The sequence below is a fragment of the Oncorhynchus kisutch genome, linkage group LG4, assembly GCF_002021735.2.
Source record: "Oncorhynchus kisutch isolate 150728-3 linkage group LG4, Okis_V2, whole genome shotgun sequence".
Classification (NCBI taxonomy): domain Eukaryota; kingdom Metazoa; phylum Chordata; class Actinopteri; order Salmoniformes; family Salmonidae; genus Oncorhynchus; species Oncorhynchus kisutch.
The window spans coordinates 61892229-61911658 of NC_034177.2; the positions used below are offsets into that span (position 1 = coordinate 61892229).

The window sequence follows — 19430 nt, forward strand, 5'->3', positions numbered from 1 at the left end:
TTACACCTCCGCTCTGCGTGTTTACCTATTCATTTGTTTGTGGATTTTAAATTGCCTTCACAGTGCAGAGGGCTTGGTTTTTGATGTGATCCCATAGCGGCCTTTACTGAGAGGGGGAAAGCAGCTGCATTTAGGTCACAGGGAGGGGAAAGGAGGCTTGTCTCTGCTCATCTGGGCCCTCAGCATAAAAGCCCTGTGATTTATTAATTTTGATGACAAGGGAACATGTAGATGTTAGAGTAGTAGGTGTAACATCAGGGGCACATGGGGTAAATGTGCAAGTAAAAAGCCAGACTGTGTTTATGAGGGTGACTGAATTACCTCTCATATTTAGCCCCCCCCCCCCCCACAAAAAAAAAGTATTCCTTACCATACCGTCTTATTATACCATCTTTTGTTAATGAGTGGAGAGCGTGAAAGTCAGACATGCTGTGTGGATGGGTGTTTTGTGTGGAAGAGAGTAGGCCGACAGTCAAGTGCACCATTCACACTGATGTTTCCTTGTGTGATCACTGGGCAATGCTCCCAATGGGCTTTCATGTGGTGAATGGATGGGCTCATGCATACTAAATGTTCTCAGCATAATGTCTGAATGTTGATAGATAAACTCTGTTTTGGAGCTGAAACCCCTCAGTTCTCTCTCTTTTCTCCACTTCACCATTCACCCCTACCCCAGGAGTTCCTGTCTATTTACATTCGGGGCTGGCAGAAATGTGGCGGGAGGTATTCCACTCCAGAATGAGAAATCAGTTCCCATCTGAGCGAACTGTTTAGCTTTTAGTCCTGCTCAGATTTTTCCTCTGCCAAACAACAACCGTCTGAGTGAACAGGCTAGTCATGGCAAACAGTATCATCTCAACGCAAGGTAAAGACGTGAGTAAGACCTTTAAGCAGGTCAACATTCACCAGGCCGCTGGGCCAGACGGATTACCAGGATGCGTACTCAGAACATCCACCGGCCAGCTGGCAAGTGTCTTCAATTACATTTTCAGCCTCACCCTGACCCAGTCCGTAATATCTACATGTTTTAAGCAGACCACCATAATCCCTGTGCCCAAGAACGCCAATGTAACCTGTCTAAATGACTGTTGCCCCGTAGCAATCATATCTGTAGACATGAAATGCTTTGAAAGGCTGGTCATGGCTCACATCAACACCATCATCCCAGACACCCTGGACCCACTCTAATTCGCATAGGGCCCGATTCAGACTTAGGAAATGTACGCCTTTCCAATGCACTTCTTAGTAGTTTTTAGTAGGTATTCAAAACTTTCCTTATGCAGGCGCAGAATGGGCTTTGCACGTGGTTCCCTTGGGCACGCTGAATACAATTTACTCAACTGCTGAAAATGGTCCCAAATTGCTGGCCACCAGATTTTCTCGTGGAGTTTTCATTTAATAGTTTTTTTTTTAAATGCATATTTGTCACCTTAAACACTAACTAAACGTTTTAAAAATACCCTGACCTTGTATATTATTAAGGGTGAAACTATTTCTGAATAATACAAAAAGTAATTTGGACAAATATATTGGTAAATAAAAAAATATTTCCCCTTATTATCCTCACTATTAATGGATCTGTGATGGCAATATTTGAGTCGTTGTGAAGCGTGCTCCAGGTTTAAACTGCTACGTATGGTTTGCGTTCCATAATGAGTCAAATAGGCTACATGTACCAAAATGATTGCACAACTTGTAATACATTATCCTAATATGGTCCACTATTGCTAGCGATCCTCTGGAACAACCACACGAACGTGACAGAGGAAAGAAAGGTCAACTAACGATGTAATGGAACTAACACTAAAGTCCGTGACTGGTATACATGAATGTGGGTAAAACTGACTGTGCCTACCGATAGTGGCTAACGCATTACAACTTGAAAAAATGCTGATAAGTCTAGGCATATAATTAAAAACATTCTAGAAATCATGAATCAATATGACAGGTTTGGCGCTATCATTTGTCATTTGCGCATGGCTACAGAAGCCTATAGCCTGGGTCTCAAAATTTCACCCCAAGTTATGAGGCCAGCGTTTCATAAACTGCGCTGTGGAAAAAGTGATACGTTGATATGCTTCAATTTGCTGCCATATGACTGGTTTCACATTTGTCCCCAACGATCATAAGGTAAAATGTATCTAAAATAAGTCAAAAGTATGGACACACCTACTCATTCCAGGGTTTTTCTTTATTCTTACTATTTTCTACATTGTAGAATAATAGTGATGACAGCAAAACTATGAAATAACACATATGGAATCATGTAGTAACCATAAAAGTATTAAACAAATTAAATATTTTATATTTTTGATTCTTCAAAGCAGCCACCCTTTGCCTTGATCACAGCTTTGCACACTCTTGACATTCTTTCAACCAGCTTAATGAGGTAGTCACCTGAAATGCATTTCAATTAACAGGTGTACCTTGTTCATTTGTGGAATTTCTTTCCTTCTTAATGCGTTTGAGCCAATCAGTTGTGTTGTGACAAGGTAGGTGTGGTATACAGAAGATAGGCCTATTTGGTAAAAGACCAAGTGCATATTATGGCAAGAACAAATCAAACAAGCAAAGAGACATGACAGTCCAGCATTACTTTAAGACATGAAGGTCAGTCAATATGGAACATTTCAAGGACTTTGAAAGTTTCTTTAAGTGCAGTTGCAAAAACCATCAAGCGCTATGATGAAACTGGCTCTCATGAGGACCGCCACAGGAAAGGAAGACCCAGAGTTCCCCAGAGTTAAGTCATTAGAGTTAGCAGCCTCATACATTGCAGCCCAAATAAATGCTTTGCAGAGTTCAAGTAAGTAACATCTCAACATCAAGTGTTCAGAGGAGACTGCGTGAATCAGGCCTTCATGGTTGAATTGCTGCATAGAAACCACTACTAAAGGACACCAATAATAAGAAGAGACTTGCTTGGGCCAATAAACACGAGCAATGGACATTAGACCGGTGGAAATCTGTCCTTTGGCCTGATGAGTCCAGTTATTTATTTTTTTGGTTCCAACCGCCATGTCTTTGTGAGACGCAGAGTTGGTGAACGGATGATCTCCGCATGTGTGGTTCCCACAGTGAAGCATGGAGGAGGTGTGATGGTGTAGGCGTGCTTTGCTGGTGACACTGTTTATTATCTATCCTATTGCCATGTCACTTTACCCCGACCTACTGTATATGTAAATAATGTATCTACCTCAATTACGTCGTACCCCTGCACATCGACTCTGTACTGGTACCCTGTCTGTGTCGAAAAGTTATCATCACTTATTGTATTTCTATACCTCTTGTTATTATTTTTAGATAATTTTCCTAGGTTTTCTCTCTGCAATGTTGGGAAGGGCCCGCAATTAAGCATTTTACTGTTAGTCTAAACTTGTTGTTTTATAAAGCATGGGACAAAAACATTTTGATTTGATTTAAAGCTGCCCTGACGCTCAGGAGCCAAGTGTCACAGACAAGCTATTTCCATCCGCAAATGGGCTAAGGGAGGGGGTGAGCTCCAGGGGGATGATGGGTAGGAAAAGAGCAGGGGTCGTATCTATCACGTATCTCAGAGTAGGAGTGCTGATTTAGGATTTTAGCCTTTTTAAGCCCAGCTCAGATCCAACAGTCGACATAAGGACCGATAGGACGACTCAAAATTAGCCAGTTTTAGAATGTTGTATTGTCGAACAGTTAACTGCAGACGGGGCATTCAGATCAGAAAAGATGAGATGCGTAGTTGAGACCGTTTCCACTGTAATGTGACTCTTTTTTTTAACAGTTGTTGGAAGCCATGGGAGTCTCCTGCCATGTCTGTGGGCTAAAATGACACAATAGTGTCCTAGCACTAACCAAGCACTGATCGGCACAGCACAGTACTGACGTGTTGAGTCTTAGAACCTCCAGCAGCCCGATGTGAGACGTTCTAAAGCTAGACCGCTCAGCTCAAGCTCAGCGTAGTACAGAACAGCTGACCACTGTACTGCACAACCACTGAAGTACGAGACACCAAACAGCCACCTCCATTGTAACGATTTGTCAATACTGTTACATCAGACAGGAGGAAAAGCACAAGTCTACATACACATCAAACATACCCAGATATGAATGTGCTGTGTGTTACCAACAATTGATCTCAGTGTGGGCTGCACCGTCCATTCAACCCAGCACTGATTGACCTCCTTGGTCATCTAAAAGATGAACGTGTTGAGCTTGATGGGAGGGAAGGAGCTCAAAGTTTTTTCTGTTATAACTAGGCCAGTAGCCTTCACAGTGACCCATTTACTATTCCCATGTCAAAATGAATTGCCCAAAATGTGTCCAGTGACTTGAAACGTGTTGTCAAATCAGACTGATTTGCCCTGTTTTGTTAGACAATGGAGAAAGAAGCAGGATTTCATATTAGGTAACTAAATGTGCGCACACACGTCTTAGCTAACAACAAACGTTCCCACAACTTTAAAGAATGTCCCTTTAATAGTTTAATTTGTTAATTAACTAACGTTGTTATAGGAGTATTCCAGTGATGTTCAAGGAATATTTCCAAGAAACCATTCTCTTAATGTCATATAACTTACCCAGAATAATGGTTACCATGTTCTCAGAACTTAAGACATTAATGTTCTAGACACGTTTCATGGGAATGTTGCTAAAACATTCATGTGACTCCAACATACTCAGGACATGGTTGCCATGTTCTCGACACAATGAATGAGAACATTTATTGAACATGTTACTGTTGACGAGCCAATCAAGGTAAACCACAGATCCAGTCACAGCTCTTTATTGGTTGGCAAGGTTTGGGATCCTCACAGACACTGGTTTTAACTTTGCATACAAGATTACATTGTGTGTTTATACAGTCATTATTATTTAACATGTCCTCACCTGGGATTTGAACTCACAACCTCTTGATTCACAGTACTCCTAGCATCCTGCTATGCCACCGTGTCCGTCTCAGGTATCAGTTAATCTGACTATTCTCATCATTGATTGTATTTATTCATGTCAGCAATTGAAAAGCTTTCTGTATAGTTGTCAAATAATGATGGGCCATATTAACCTGTTTTATTAATACTCCTGAATCACTTTGTATAGATAGGCCCTAACCAGAAACCCTCCTTCCTAGATCTAAAACAACTTGATAGGTGTAGAGGGTGAATGCTCTCTTAAAGGTACACTCAAGAAAATATTTGATTGAGTGTACTTTTAAGACAGCATTCACCCTATTGCTTACACCGATCAAGTTGTTTTAGATCTAGGAAGGAAGATTTTGGGTTTCTTCTGGACAGGGCCTAACTATACTGGCCAGGGATTTGGTGCCCTGCGTTTGACATCTGCTAGGGGAGTTACCGTACCTTCCCATTCTTTACAATATATGTTAATGTCGTTATTGCCATTTTGAATTGCATTGATCAGGCATTTCAATTGTTTATATGAACATTTTGTTAGAACACTTGGAAATATTTACCAGGCCACCGGCACTAATGACGAACACCCCAACCACTGTCCCAATCGGGGATCTCTAGGGCCTGTGCTTATTGGGCCAGTAAAGTTAGGCCCTGTCCAGAAGAAACACTAAACCCTTGCTCCCTATCTACTTGTTGTAGATCTGAAACAACTTGATAGGTGTAAGCAATAGGTTGAATGCACTTTTAAGTAAAGTAAATCTACGCTCTGTTAAAAGCAAACTCAAGAAAAACCTTTTATTGCTCATAGTGATTCAGGAGTATCGTTGAAACAGGTTAATATGCCTCACCAACATTAGACAACTATTCAGAAAGCCCTTAAATTGTTCAAAAAAGTCATATCCATGATGAGAACATAGTCCAATTAAGTGCTAACTGACAGAGATGTAGTGGAGTTGCAAAAAGAGCTGAATGTTGTTAACCGAGAGGTTGTGAGTTGAAATCCCAGGTGAGGACATATTGACTAATAATTGCATAAATGATGGAGTATTCTCCTAACCTTTAGAAAACTGGACACAGGAGTGTTCTTGCAACATTCTCATGAAGTGTCTAGAACATGATTGTATATGCTGGGAATACTGTAAACACGTTCTAGGTCAGTTCTGCTTGACATTAAGGGAATGTTAATTTAACTTTAACACCAACACATTCTAAAAAAAGGTTCTCAAAAGGTTTTTGCTAACATTGATAGAATGTTCCCCCTAACTAAATTGAAAAAAGGACCAAAACATTAGGGGAACATTACAGGTGACATTACAAAAACATTCTCTCTCCCTGGAATTGTTAGCTGGGATCTGAGCATGCACCCACACACACAGTCTCACACACACAATAACAGATTTAATGATAACCCCTGCTCAGGTCACGTCTGGAAGATAAACCTGCCCGGTCGGTTGTGTGTGGTATCTGGCCAACCCGACCACTGCCTCGTTAAAAAGGACATTTAAAAGGAGACAACGAAGGAAGGAGAAAAAGTTGTTTCTTCCCTTTAGCCCTTTTAGTGTTCAGAGTTTGGTATCAACAACTGTGTGCCAGGGTTATTTGTGGATATGTGAGTGACGGCACTCTGAAAGAAACAACAGTACAATGGGAAGTCGCCAGGCTCAAAGTAAAAGGAGAGCCTTTGTTTATGAATTGAGAAGATAAAAAAAGAAAAAAACATTTTCCACATTGGAGATTTGTTCAAAATAATTGAATATCAATGTGGGACAGTTTTACCAGGTCACTTTTAAACCACGTGCACCAAAGAGTTCAATCAGATATTTTCACCAAGCTTCTCTCCTGCACCACTAAAAAAACACTGTGAATGTCTCCTCTTTGTTACGGCCTCCTGCTAAATTAACCCTGTGGCAAACCACATAAGGAAAGGCTGATAACATCCCCTTCCAAATTTAATATGAGATTCAAGGTCAACTAAACAGAGAGACACAAATTTGCCTGTTTGTTGTCGTGTCAGCCGCCACAGAGCCAGTTACAGGTTTTAGTAGAGCAGTAACACGTCCCTGACACTGTAGCCTGTGGATCAAACTGGTTATTTGACTGACAGCTCATTAACAACCTTGGAAAGGGAGAAAGTATCTGAAATCAAAGTAACACTTTTTTTTGTGTGTGTGTGTGTGTTTTTTTTTATGCCTTCCAGGTGGTGGTAAAGTGACAGGGGACACATTGAAGGACTAAACATTAGCCCCGTTTATAACTGGTTCTAACATGCACCCTTTTTCCTGATCTTGTCCACATTCTGATTGTGCCCACATTTTTAGACTGATGTAGACAATTAAAAGTGATCTGACTTTGATCAGATCTTCCTGACCTCCCCCAGAGGTCGTCAGGCACGCGTTGGCTGTGTTTATACAGGCAGCCCAATTCTAATATTGTTCTTCTTTTTTACAATCAGATCCGCTCTAATGCCAGTAATTGGGCAGACATATCAGAATTGATTTGCCTGTGGAAACACAGCCCTTGTATCTGGATATCTTACAAGTGTAGACAGATTTGGATAGTTAAAACATTTAAATCATCATTCTCCAGTCCTCCAGAATCATTGACCGGTGGCACTTACTGACCTATGGCAACAATATGTGTCTTTAGAATAAATAAATATTATTTTGAAAATATCTGTCAAAATAATTTGCTTTCTGGGAGAAACCAGGAAGTCTGGTCACAGTGCAGACACAGTGGACGGATAAGAGACATGTTTTAATACCATGTGTAGACACATTTTTAAAAATGGGGCCACAATCAAATGGTGGAGCATATCAAGACACAGGACGCGTGATCGCGCCATGTATAAACTAGGCTATTGAGATAGATGAAAAGAGAACATAACACTGTGGCCGGCCTTGGGAGGTTGTTCTGGGCAGGGTCATCCTGACCTATGCTTTGATTATCCTTGATTGGTTATGTAAGTTCACAACTGGTTGCAAGTATTTTCAAGGATATGGGACTGAATTACTCAATCCAAAAGCACATTCTATTCATGGGAAAACATACATTTTGGAGACATTTTCCTCATGTCTGTGCAGCTCTGAAGAAAGTGGAAGGAAAATTATGAACTGAACTGCAACGGTGTTCCGGTTTCTTGTGAAATAGCCCTGAAATGTCACAGTACCAGTACATTACCAGTCAAAGTTTGGACACACGTACTCATTCAAAGGTTTTTCTTTATTTTTACTATTTTCTACATTGTAGAATAATAATGAAGACATCAAAACTATGAAATAACATATATGGAATCATGTAGTATCCAAAAAAGTGTTAAAAAAATTATCCACCCTTTGCCTTGATGACAGCTTTGTACACTCTTGGCATTCTCTTAACCAGCTTCACCTGGAATGCTTTTCCAACAGTCTTGAAGGAGTTCCCACATATGCTGAGCACTTGTTGGCTACTTTTCCTTCACTCTGCCATCCAACTCATCCCTAACCATCTCAAGTTGGTTGAGGTCGGGTGATTTGTGGAGGCCAGGTCATCTAATGCAGCACTCCATCACTCTCCTTATTGGTCAAATATCTTACACAGCCTGGAGGTATGTTGGGTCATTGTCCTGTTGAAGAAAAAAAAGATAGTCCCACTTAGCGCAAACCAGGTGGGATGACATTATCGCTGCAGAATGCTGTGGTAGCCATGCTGGTTAAGTGTGCCTTGAATTCTAAATAAATCACTGACAGTGTCACCAGCAAAGCACCATCACAACTTCTCTATGATTCACTGTGGGAACCACACATGCAGAGATCATCCATTCACCTACTCTGCGTCTCACAAAGACATGGTGATTGGAACCGAAAATATCAGATTTGGACTCATCAGACCGAACAACAGATTTCCACTGGTCTAATGTCCATTGCTCGTGTTTCTTGACCCAAGCAAGTCTCTTCTTATTGGTGTCCTTTAGTAGTGGTTTCTTTGCAGCAATTTGACCATGAAGGCTTGATTCACAGTCTCCTCTGAACCGTTGATGTTAAGATGTGTCTGTTACTTGAACTCTGCAAAGCATTTATTTGGGCTGCAATCTGAGGTGCCGTTAACTCTAATGTACTTATCCACTGCAGCAGAGGTAACTGATTCTTCCTTTTCTGTGGCGGTCCTCATGAGAGCCAGTTTCATCATAGTGCTTGATGGTTTTTGCGACTGCACTTGAAGAAACTTTCAAAGTTCTTGATATTTTCCATATTGACTGACATTCATGTCTTAAAGTAGTGATGGGCAGTTGTTTCTCTTTGCTTATTTGAGCTGTTCTTGCCATAATATGGACTTGGTCTTTTACCAAATAGGGCTATCTTCTGTATACCATCCCTACCTTGTCACAACATAACTGATTGGCTCAGAAATTACACAAATTAACTTTTAACAAGGCACATGTGTTAATTGAAAAACATTCCAGGTGACTACATCATGAAGCTGGTTGAGAGAATGCCAAGAGTGTAAAAGTTAAGAAAAACCATTGAATGAGTATGTGTGTCCAAACTTTTGACTGCTATTGTACGTATGCATGCACACACACACACACACACACACACACACACACACACACACACACACACACACACACACACACACACACACACACACACACACACACTAGCAGCAGTACATTGTACATGATGTCACCACCCAGCCAGGGCAGTCGACCTCCCTCCTTCCTTCTCAACCAGTATCAGTATCTTAGAACGCCCTGTTCCCTGGAGACGACCCAGCCACATCACCTTATCTATGGGTTCCCATCACTGAAAGAAGCGCTTTCAGTCCTCACCATATGTATTTGGACAGGGAAGCTAACATTGAAATGTTGGCTCTATACTCCGGCATTTAGTATTTGAGATTTTAAAAAATGTTTTTAGTACAGAATGTCAACTTTCATTTTCGGGTATTTTCATACAGTATATGTCATATGTACCATTATGTTTCATACCATTTAGACACAAAAGCATTCACTTTATGTATCTCGGCTCCCCCATTTGAAGAAGTCATAAGTATTTGGAATAAGTTTTCACCTACCTTGTACTAAAGCATTCTAAAGTTTAGTATTTGGTCCCATATCTCTTGCACACAACGACCGCGTCAAGCGTGCGACTCTGCATACTCGTTGGATGCAGGGGCAGTTTTGTTTTGGCTATGTTTTGTTTTTGTCCAATAGTAACTGAATGGCGGATGATGTCTGGAGTCATTTCTTTCTATGTGAGGAGAGAAGATCTTTCTGAATATTTCAAAAAGAATTCCGGTAATTCCATGATTAGGGAAAAAAACACGAGGTAAGAAAGTTACAGAGGCTACGACAAAAGATGCTAACCTTTCACCATCACCAATGACAAGGGAGGTTAGCATGTTGGGAGGAGTGTGGTCTTTCTGGCTCTGTAACTCTCTCACCCATCATTATTTGTGATCCATTCATGATTCCTTATCATGGCAGCATCCACCAGAAACATCTTCTATATTCACTGACAAAAACAGTTACTATTGGATGAGACACGAGCCAAAGCATAGCCAAAAACAACTGCAAATGCATCTGAGTCACAAGCATGCACAGTATACGGGGCCATATACTCAACATTTGACTACTGTAATACACTGTAAGTAAATGTGACATGTTGTGCTGTCTCCTCATATTCATCATTTGCTCCAAATTAATATCCAAATTGCTTGAGTATAGAGCCAAAATGTAAATGTTTGTTTCACTGTCGAATTACATATGGTGAGGGACTGTATGTTATCACTGCACTGGGTTGAATGGGGAAGGGGGAAAGGGGGGAGTTGGGAGTTGGGAGTCCCGCTGAACAATGCTTCACCTGTGTTTCCCATGTCCATGAGTTATCCGCTGCCTGCCTGCTAGAGCTTGGTGCACACAGCTCTCAATGCGCTGTGGGCCACAGAGAGGGGGGGGGGGGGGACGGGACTGGAGAACTGAGAACTGGAGAAAGAGAAAGCTCAGAACTGGAGGAATGTCATAACAAGAAACAGCCAGCGACCTTCACATCTCCCCTCTTCAATCCGAACGGAGGGGAGGGAGAGAAAAGGAGTGAGAAAGAGAGAGATAAAGATTTCCATTTCCAACAACCACTCAATTGTTCTGTTCATGTCTCAGTTCACATGCCTTTTAGAGCCTTGAACACATCTAAAACAGAGCCAATTGAAATACTTACTGTTCAAATTCAATATAGCGCAGGGAGAGGGAAACGAGAGATCAGAGGACAGGGGTGAGGATATGAAATAAGAAGAGTGGAGGGGGGAAACGAGAGATCAGAGGACAGGGGTGAGGATATGAAATAAGAAGAGCGGAGGGGGGAAACGAGAGATCAGAGGACAGGGGTGAGGATATGAAATAAGAAGGGCGGAGGGGGGAAACGTGGGGCCTCGATGCCCACGAAAGGATAAATATAATGCTGCTCGTCAAGACTTTCAAAGGCGTACAGAGGGAAAGAACAAGATACCCTATAAGGATGTGTGAACTCTGCATGTTTCGTTAATCAGTGTTTGATCTTTAATTGCAGCGTTAGAGCACTATTAGCGGAAGTCAAACCATCTAAGCTAGGCGGCGCAGGTATCATCGTGAAACTGACGTATCGGAACTCAAGGACCAGATGGTGCCGTCTCAAACAAGAGGGTGCGTTCACTTTCTAGCTATCGCACAGTGGAGTAGTACGCCAAGTAGTCTGATGTTCTCACTTCACTACAGTCATGTCAAGGTTGTTCCCATCTCTCTCGCCCTATAGTATATACTGGGGAGCACAGTTGGCTGATTGCACCTTCATTGGGGTGGACGGGCTCATAGTACTGGCTGGAACGACGTTCACGGAATGGTATGAAGCTCATTTTGCACAAGGTTTCCATGTGTTGAAAAACAATCCCTTTTATTCTATTCCAGCCATTATTATGAGACGTCCCCGTTCCCCTAGCAGCCTCCTGTGCTGGGGAGGCCCTTGTTCAATCACGAGAAGGCATGTTGGAATTCATCTACTCAAAAATGCAACATCTACTGTGTGGAACCAGAAGTGGACTCAATGCCATGCACCTTCAGAAATGTCCACTCTCACTGCACATTACAGCTTTCGATTGAATGATACCTGTTAGATAACAGTGACTAAAACCTCACGTGTATTTCACTGTCAGCATGTAACTTTTCTACAACAATCCCAGCTGCTCCATCACATAATAAAGATTTGAACAATTAAAATTGTCTCCACTTGTATAGTTCTTGCTGTAAACATTCCATTCGGCACACTGCAATTAAGATGTTATTCTATTCATACAGAATAATTCACTGTGCTCCTGTATCCATCTGAGAGTCCTTTGTTTTGGATGGGGACAGACGTGCCACAGGGGTGCCGAGGTACTCATCAGCATTGCTGAACAGTGGGGTGAAAGAGAGAGTCCCTAGCCTGGCGCTCCAGGGGAAACCTGGGGACCCTCTGCCTTTAAAGTGGTAATTTGCCCAGGCCGGAGGGAGGCATGCGATTAAATTGAAATGTCTTTGACGCGGGACTGACAGCACTGACAGGTGTTGTTGTCTATCTGAACCACCTTCGGGCAGGAAGTGAGGAGAGAGGAAAGACGCCGAGCGGATTTCACAAATCAAAACATCCTCCTCCAAATTGAAGAGTGTCGGACCGGTAGGCTACTGACAGGGATTTGGTTTAGTCTGGTAAATCTGGTGAAGAACAAAGTCAAGTGAATGAGCCAGAGAGAACGCTTGACCACGATCTGTCTAATTGAGGGCCTGCAATGATTTTGACCTCAGGCAAGGCCTTTAGTTGAATTAGTATTAGCTGTAATGTGCCTTTAAGACTTGGGTAATGATATCTGATAACTAAGGAAAGAGAAGACAGGAGAAGGGAAAGGGGGAGTAACTTTAACTCAGCCAGGAAGAGAGAAGGTCTTGTCAGCAATGTTAGCAGGGGGAGTATACAGTATCATATAGTTTTGCTGATATCATGAACACGTCTGACTGTGAGACAGCCGGGGGTTCGACCTCAGCACTTCAACATGAAGTGAACTGGTGCGTCTCAGTTGGTAACAGCAACACAACGGTTGGTGACAGGTAGCATAGTTGTTAGACCTTTGGGCCAGTATCCGAAAGGTTGCTGGTTCAAATACACCGTGCCAACAAGGTGAAAAATCTGTCGATGTGCCCTTGAGCTTAATCCTAATTTGCTCCAGGGGTGCCGTACTACTATGGCCGACCCTGTAAAACAGCACCTTTCACTGCACCTTTCCCTTTTATGTGACAATAAAGCAGTTGTAATTACTTGTATTATTATTCCCACAGCGAACACATACACAAAATAAAAATGTACTTTCCGGAAGTAGCTTTGCATAAAAGCTACTGCTAGTGAAACAGTCAGTGAACTACAATGAGAAGGGCCATGAAAAAGGTATTTACAAACAAGGAAGCAGCTACATTATTACCATATTAAATAAGTGACATATTCATCAGACTGTATAATGAGTTTAAGCACGGTTCACTTGAAAGGCCGAGCTATGAGCACTCTGTACTATAACACATTACTACCCCTCATTCCTCATTTACTGTACAGAAATGATTTGAACTGATGAGGTCACGAGTTTAGGCTTGATCACTGACGATTAGTCTGTCTGGCTCTCTCTCTCTCTCTCTCTCTCTCTCTCTCTCTCTCTCTCTCTCTCTCTCTCTCTCTCTCTCTCTCTCTCTCTCTCTCTCTCTCTCTCTCTCTCTCTCTCTCTCAATGTTAATTTGAGCACAACAAACACTTCAAATGGGTTCTAAAAATGCTGAGAAACATGTTTACGCTGTGTAGCAAGTAAGGTTATGTAAGGTAATATAAGGTTATGTAAGGTAATGTAAGGTTATGTAAGGTAATGTAAGGTTATGTAAGGTAATATAAGGTTATGTAAGGTTATGTAAGGTTATGTAAGGTTATGTAAGGTTATGTAAGGTAATGTAAGGTAATGTCACCAACCTAATATCTCAAACTGTTACTTCCTTCAAAATATAATGCCAAGCACCTTTTGTTGCCCAATTCTGAGATGGAAGACAGTTTCACTTAACTCCATCAAATATAAAACTCTGCAAGAACAAAAGGAGAAATCTAAAATGCTGCATGTTTACGGGTAGCCAATTCAAAGGGGTCTCTTGAGGACTGGGAGTAAAATTTGTCAGGGTATTCAATCAAAGTGAACTGTAAGCAACAACAGGACAGGTAACTATTCTGTTTAGCAGGCATTCATACAGTACAGTATACTAGAGAGAGAAAGAGACAGGGAAAGAGAGAGAGAGAGGGGGGAGAGTGGGAGACAGAACGAGAGAGACAGAAAGAGAGAGGACGTGGGAAATGGAAAGGAAGAGAAAGAGGAGAGAGAGAGACTGAGAGAGAGGGCGAAAGGAAAGGAAAGGAATGGAAAGGAAAGGAAAGGCCATAGGCCACGTGGATTTGTGCATAAGAGCATTGCTACCATCCAGCGTTTGAATCTGCTGCCTCCCAGTGGTGATTGTGGAAAGCTGTCAAAGTTTGAACATGATGGAGGGTGGAGACAGAGTCCAGAGCAGTGGTTTTCACAACAGGGTATGTGTGCCTCATCAAGGGTCCTGTGAAGGGTATGACTAGGCTGACACATTCACATCTGACAAAGTTATTCAAATCAAATGTCCATGTATTGTTCCATATGGGATATTTTGCCAGCTTGTCATGATGCAAACACATGTCCATGGTGAAACCGAATAAATCTATACATCACTCGAATAGCCCGAAACATATTGACTTGAGGGTATGCCAATCACTGTTTGAACTGTGTTCTTAATCTGTCAGAGTCCATTCTAAATAGTTCCCCACACTGCTGTTCAAAAGCTACACTTGAACAGATTTTCCTGGCCTGGTTAGGATATGATCATGTATGGATATGGTCATGTGAGGAAATGGCCATGTAAGTATATGGTCATGTAAGGATATGGCCATGTGAGGATATGGATATGGTCATGTGAGGATATGGATATGGTCATGTGAGGATATGGTCATGTGAGGAAATGGCCATGTAAGTATATGGTCATGTAAGGATATGGCCATGTGAGGATATGGATATGGTCATGTGAGGATATGGTCATGTAAGTATATGGTCATGTGAGGATATGGCCATGTGAGGATATGGTCATGTGAGGATATGGTCATGTAAGGATATGGCCATGTGAGGATATGGATATGGTCATGTGAGGATATGGTCATGTGAGGATATGGTCATGTGAGGATATGGCCATGTGAGGATATGGTCATGTGAGGATATGGATATGGTCATGTGAGGATATGGTCATGTGAGGAAATGGCCATGTAAGTATATGGTCATGTAAGGATATGGCCATGTGAGGATATGGATATGGTCATGTGAGGATATTGTCATGTGAGGATATGGTCATGTGAGGAAATGGCCATGTAAGTATATGGTCATGTAAGGATATGGCCATGTGAGGATATGGATATGGTCATATGAGGATATGGTCATGTGACGATATGGTCATGTATGACAGGCCGTCCGATAACTTCTATGATACATGAACACCCCTTAGTACAAAACCAGAAGAGGAGTGCAGTTTCACACAGTTTCATTTCGGTCTGGTGAGAGGGTATGTGTTGGCCTCTGGCCTTGACATACCAGAACGCCCCTACTGCTACACTGTGTGTGTGTGTGTGTGTGTGTGTTTGTGTGTGTTTGTGTGTGTGTGTGTGTGTGTGTGTGTGTGTGTGTGTGTGTGTGTGTGTGTGTGTGTGTGTGTGTGTGTGCGTGCGTGCGTGCGTGCGTGCGTGCGTGCGTGCGTGCGTGCGTGCGTGCGTGCGTGCGTGCGTGCGTGCGTGCGTGCATGCGTGCGTGCATGCGTGCGTGTGTGCGCTACAGAGAGAGAGCACATCAGTGCATGTGCAATGCATGTGTGTGTACTGTATTTGTGTGTGTGCATGGGTATACTACGTTGGTGTGTGTGAATGTCTCACCTCAGCACATCCTGAGAGTCCTTGTCCGAAGACCTTGAGGAGTACTAAAGCATGGGGCCTCTCCTGGGAGGGGGAGAGAAAGAGACCCTGAACCGATAAGAAACATTTCAGCCCGTAGGAACGAGGTGTCCTAACCCTCTCCCTCCTTCCTCGCTGTGCTGTTGATGTCTGTGAGGAAGATAGCAGATTATGTAGCAAGTTTATCCTCCGCTACCATGGCGAGCAATGACAGCCAATCAGCCTTAGCTGAGACACTGGGGCTTTGTCGTGCTTGTTGCTGGTTACTTTATGTAATGTACCTATTTTTTTAGGGGGTTGCTCTGGCCCCTGCAGGTGCATGTTATGCCATGGCCTGAAACCAAGGAGGTGGGCTAAGTGCTGACGGAGCTCAGAAAACAGCTACTCTGTCTTTCTCAAACATCTTCAAGGTCTCTGGGGAGGGATAAATGCCCACGAGAAGGTGTTTGCTTTGGGGAGAGAGCTCTGGATCTGCACAGGGTAAGTCAGCTTCTTTTGGATGATTTTCACCTGATAATAATATAGACCTAAAACTCTATCCTACAGGCTCAGGCAGAGAATAAAGTCTATTTTAGGTTTTTCACATGTGCTGTTAAACAAATAATTATTAAGAATGTGTTAATTGCAGTTATTGTCTTATTCAATGAGTGAAGTCCTGAATTTTTTTTTCAACGTATCCTAAAGTAATATTTACTTGTGCAAAGTTGCCGATACATGATCAAATATGAATCACTTCGTTTTTTTATGTTATTTTAATGACATTGCATACGTTTTCAAATCCAAAGAGTTCATTCTGTGGGGTTGTCTGTGTCTCTCCCTTCTAGGTCCACACAGCGGCCGATTCAAGGGGGGTATCTGTACTCGCTGTTCCTTTTTCCTATGCATATACCTCTTTGAGATCTAGCTTTAAAGAGGCATAGGGCATGGGAAAATGGGGCTGCAGAGGTATTTCACCGACCGGACTACCCCTGGTCAACCAGCACAGCCCAAAGTTCTCCCTGTTCCCCCATCTTGGACCTGAACCAGAGAACCGCAGAAAACAAAACCACAAGAAACCCTGAACTCAGTGGAGAGACTGTACCATACCTCGTCATGAGAAACTGGGTTTTACAATGTCCTGAAATATTCTATTGTCATTTCCTTTATTTTGTATTTTTGATGATAAAACTATAGTATATTTCGTCGATGTCTAAGTTGTTGTTTTATTGCCTGCTTTCTATATTGATGTGTTGTCCACCTAGTGGGTCGAATTGTCTGGTGTTGTTCAGTAACAGTCTATAAAAAAAATGTTGGGCTGAAGAACCAATTATTGATCTTCAAATGTCTTATTTTCTGTTACAGGACAAATGTATCCCTTCAATTGGATAACCATGAATAGTTAGTGAGTAATCAGACAATCAAATCTTAAATAGATTTACATTTGAGTTATTTTTTGACATAGTTTAAATAACACCATACCACCTTATACCATGCAGAAACGACACTATGACGATTTTAACAGAACATTCACAAATGAATAAGATTTCAAGGAATGGCCATCTTTATAAGGTCAAGGGCATTGCAAAATATGATTTAGATCCCAGTAAAGTCCCCCATTAGCTTAGTTATGAAAAGATTACACTTTAATAATTAAACAGTCGTGTTTCCTCAAGCCTATGAGATGTAAAGAAGAATATAAGGTAGTTATGGTAAAGAAAAAGGTTTGAAATAGTGTGTTTCTGATCTTATCATACACATTTTCCAAAAAACAGCAATCTCTGTGATTTTCCAAAATTACGCAATGTTCTTAAAACTATGCTGGTTTCTAAGAACTATGCACGGTTCTAAGAATCTTGCCTTTAATTCTGAGAATTCAGTTGCAATAGATGCTTGTACTTCTTGAATAACATCGACCTGTATCAGAGTCATCTGTAGCCAAGGATAAACTGGAAGAGTGAGTGATGGGAGAATAACATGAGTGCTCATTATGCAGAAAACAGCCATTGAGACTACTATTCCCACCCTCCTCAGTCCTGTCGGCTCCCCTCCGTCTGTAGCCATTCAGCCACAGAGCAGTCAGCTCTTAGCAGGGCAGTTAGCACATTCTGACATTACTACACATGTTAGTTTGTCACAATGGTGAATTATTAACATTAACCATAAAGTAAACTGCAGTTTATTTTTAAATACTGTAATAAACATTCATGTTGTGCCTCCTAGTGGGTATTACCAGAATAATGTTTTGTCAACCAATGACAGAAAATTTATATAAATGAAATATGTCTGTTGCTCAGTTCGTAGTATTTTTGATTTATTTCATCCTGTGATTTATTTCATTACAACAAACTGTGTTCTTGACACAATTTTAGTAAACAATCAATCAGATATTGTGCCTGATACAACTCATACAGTAAATGGATGAGTAGCACTTACAAAATAAGTGAAAAAAAATGTTTTTCTTCCAGGTCTCCTCAACACCCGGAAACAATCTAGTTCAACCTAAAGACAATCCCTTCCTACCCAATACCCACCCTCAGATCAAACAAACTCAGATGGACTGATTCAGATTTAGCTGGCTTTAGATATTAACAATAGCTTATTCACTCAGAAATTGACTGTTTGGAATGATGAATTTAAAGAGGTATCTATTGTTGTACTAAAAATACAATGATTTAAACAAATCAAAAAAATATTTTTTTAAATAGGCCTACACTATTCTTTCCATTTAGCTTAGACAATACCATAATATTTCATGTTTGAGAATGAATGTAAATCAAAGTAACTTCCAGTAGCCAAACAGTTACCCCTGAGTTCCTTTAGGTCCCCAACACCACACTCATATGCAGATCACCATTTTGGTCATGCAAAAACATTGCCTCTCAGTCTACAGACTAGTGGGAAAAGCAATAACATATTTAACCATTGGTTGTTATCTGTGCCTTACCAAACTTAATACAAGAAGCAAAACAAATCATGAGGATTTTTTTTGCAGAGCCCAATACCAGTCCTGTATTCAATAGACCAATACCAACAGCAATAGGTGTCAGTATCCCTTAGATTTGGCATAAACCATAGATTAGGCAAAAAATATATCATTTAGGCCTATTGTTTGGAAACGTGAAACTCTAAATGTCTTTGTTTAATAGAGTGCACAGTCAGTGACTCAATACCAGAGCTGTGATTTTGCTGGACTGGCTACATTTTTTGACATTTAAATTTGAGTCATTTAGCAGATGCTCTTATCCAGAGCGATTTACAGTAGTGAGAACATACATTTCCATACTGTAGTGAGTGCATGTACATTTCATACTACTCCTCGATAATATCTGGGCATATTTGACCTCAGATGCACTGCAAGCCCTGAGTGTTGTGTCAGATGTTCTGTTTTTCAGAACCAACTTCACTCAGAACTGGTTGAGATAGAGTGAGCATATCATCCGATTAGAGGGGACATAAATAGACTAGTTTCCACATAAATGTCCCATTGGTAAATGGGATAGACCCTTGAATGACTCCAGAATTGTTTATGACGGAA

At 41.5% G+C, this 19430-nt stretch overlaps 1 long non-coding RNA gene across 1 annotated transcript; it reads left to right on the plus strand.

Moving 5' to 3' along the window:
* Positions 1 to 16068: 16068 nt before the first annotated feature.
* On the plus strand, positions 16069 to 17230 carry LOC109888753 (uncharacterized). The gene is made up of 2 exons (XR_002255195.2): positions 16069 to 16396; positions 16741 to 17230. It is a non-coding gene; the product is annotated as an uncharacterized LOC109888753 (long non-coding RNA).
* The last annotated feature ends 2200 nt before the right edge of the window (positions 17231 to 19430 follow it).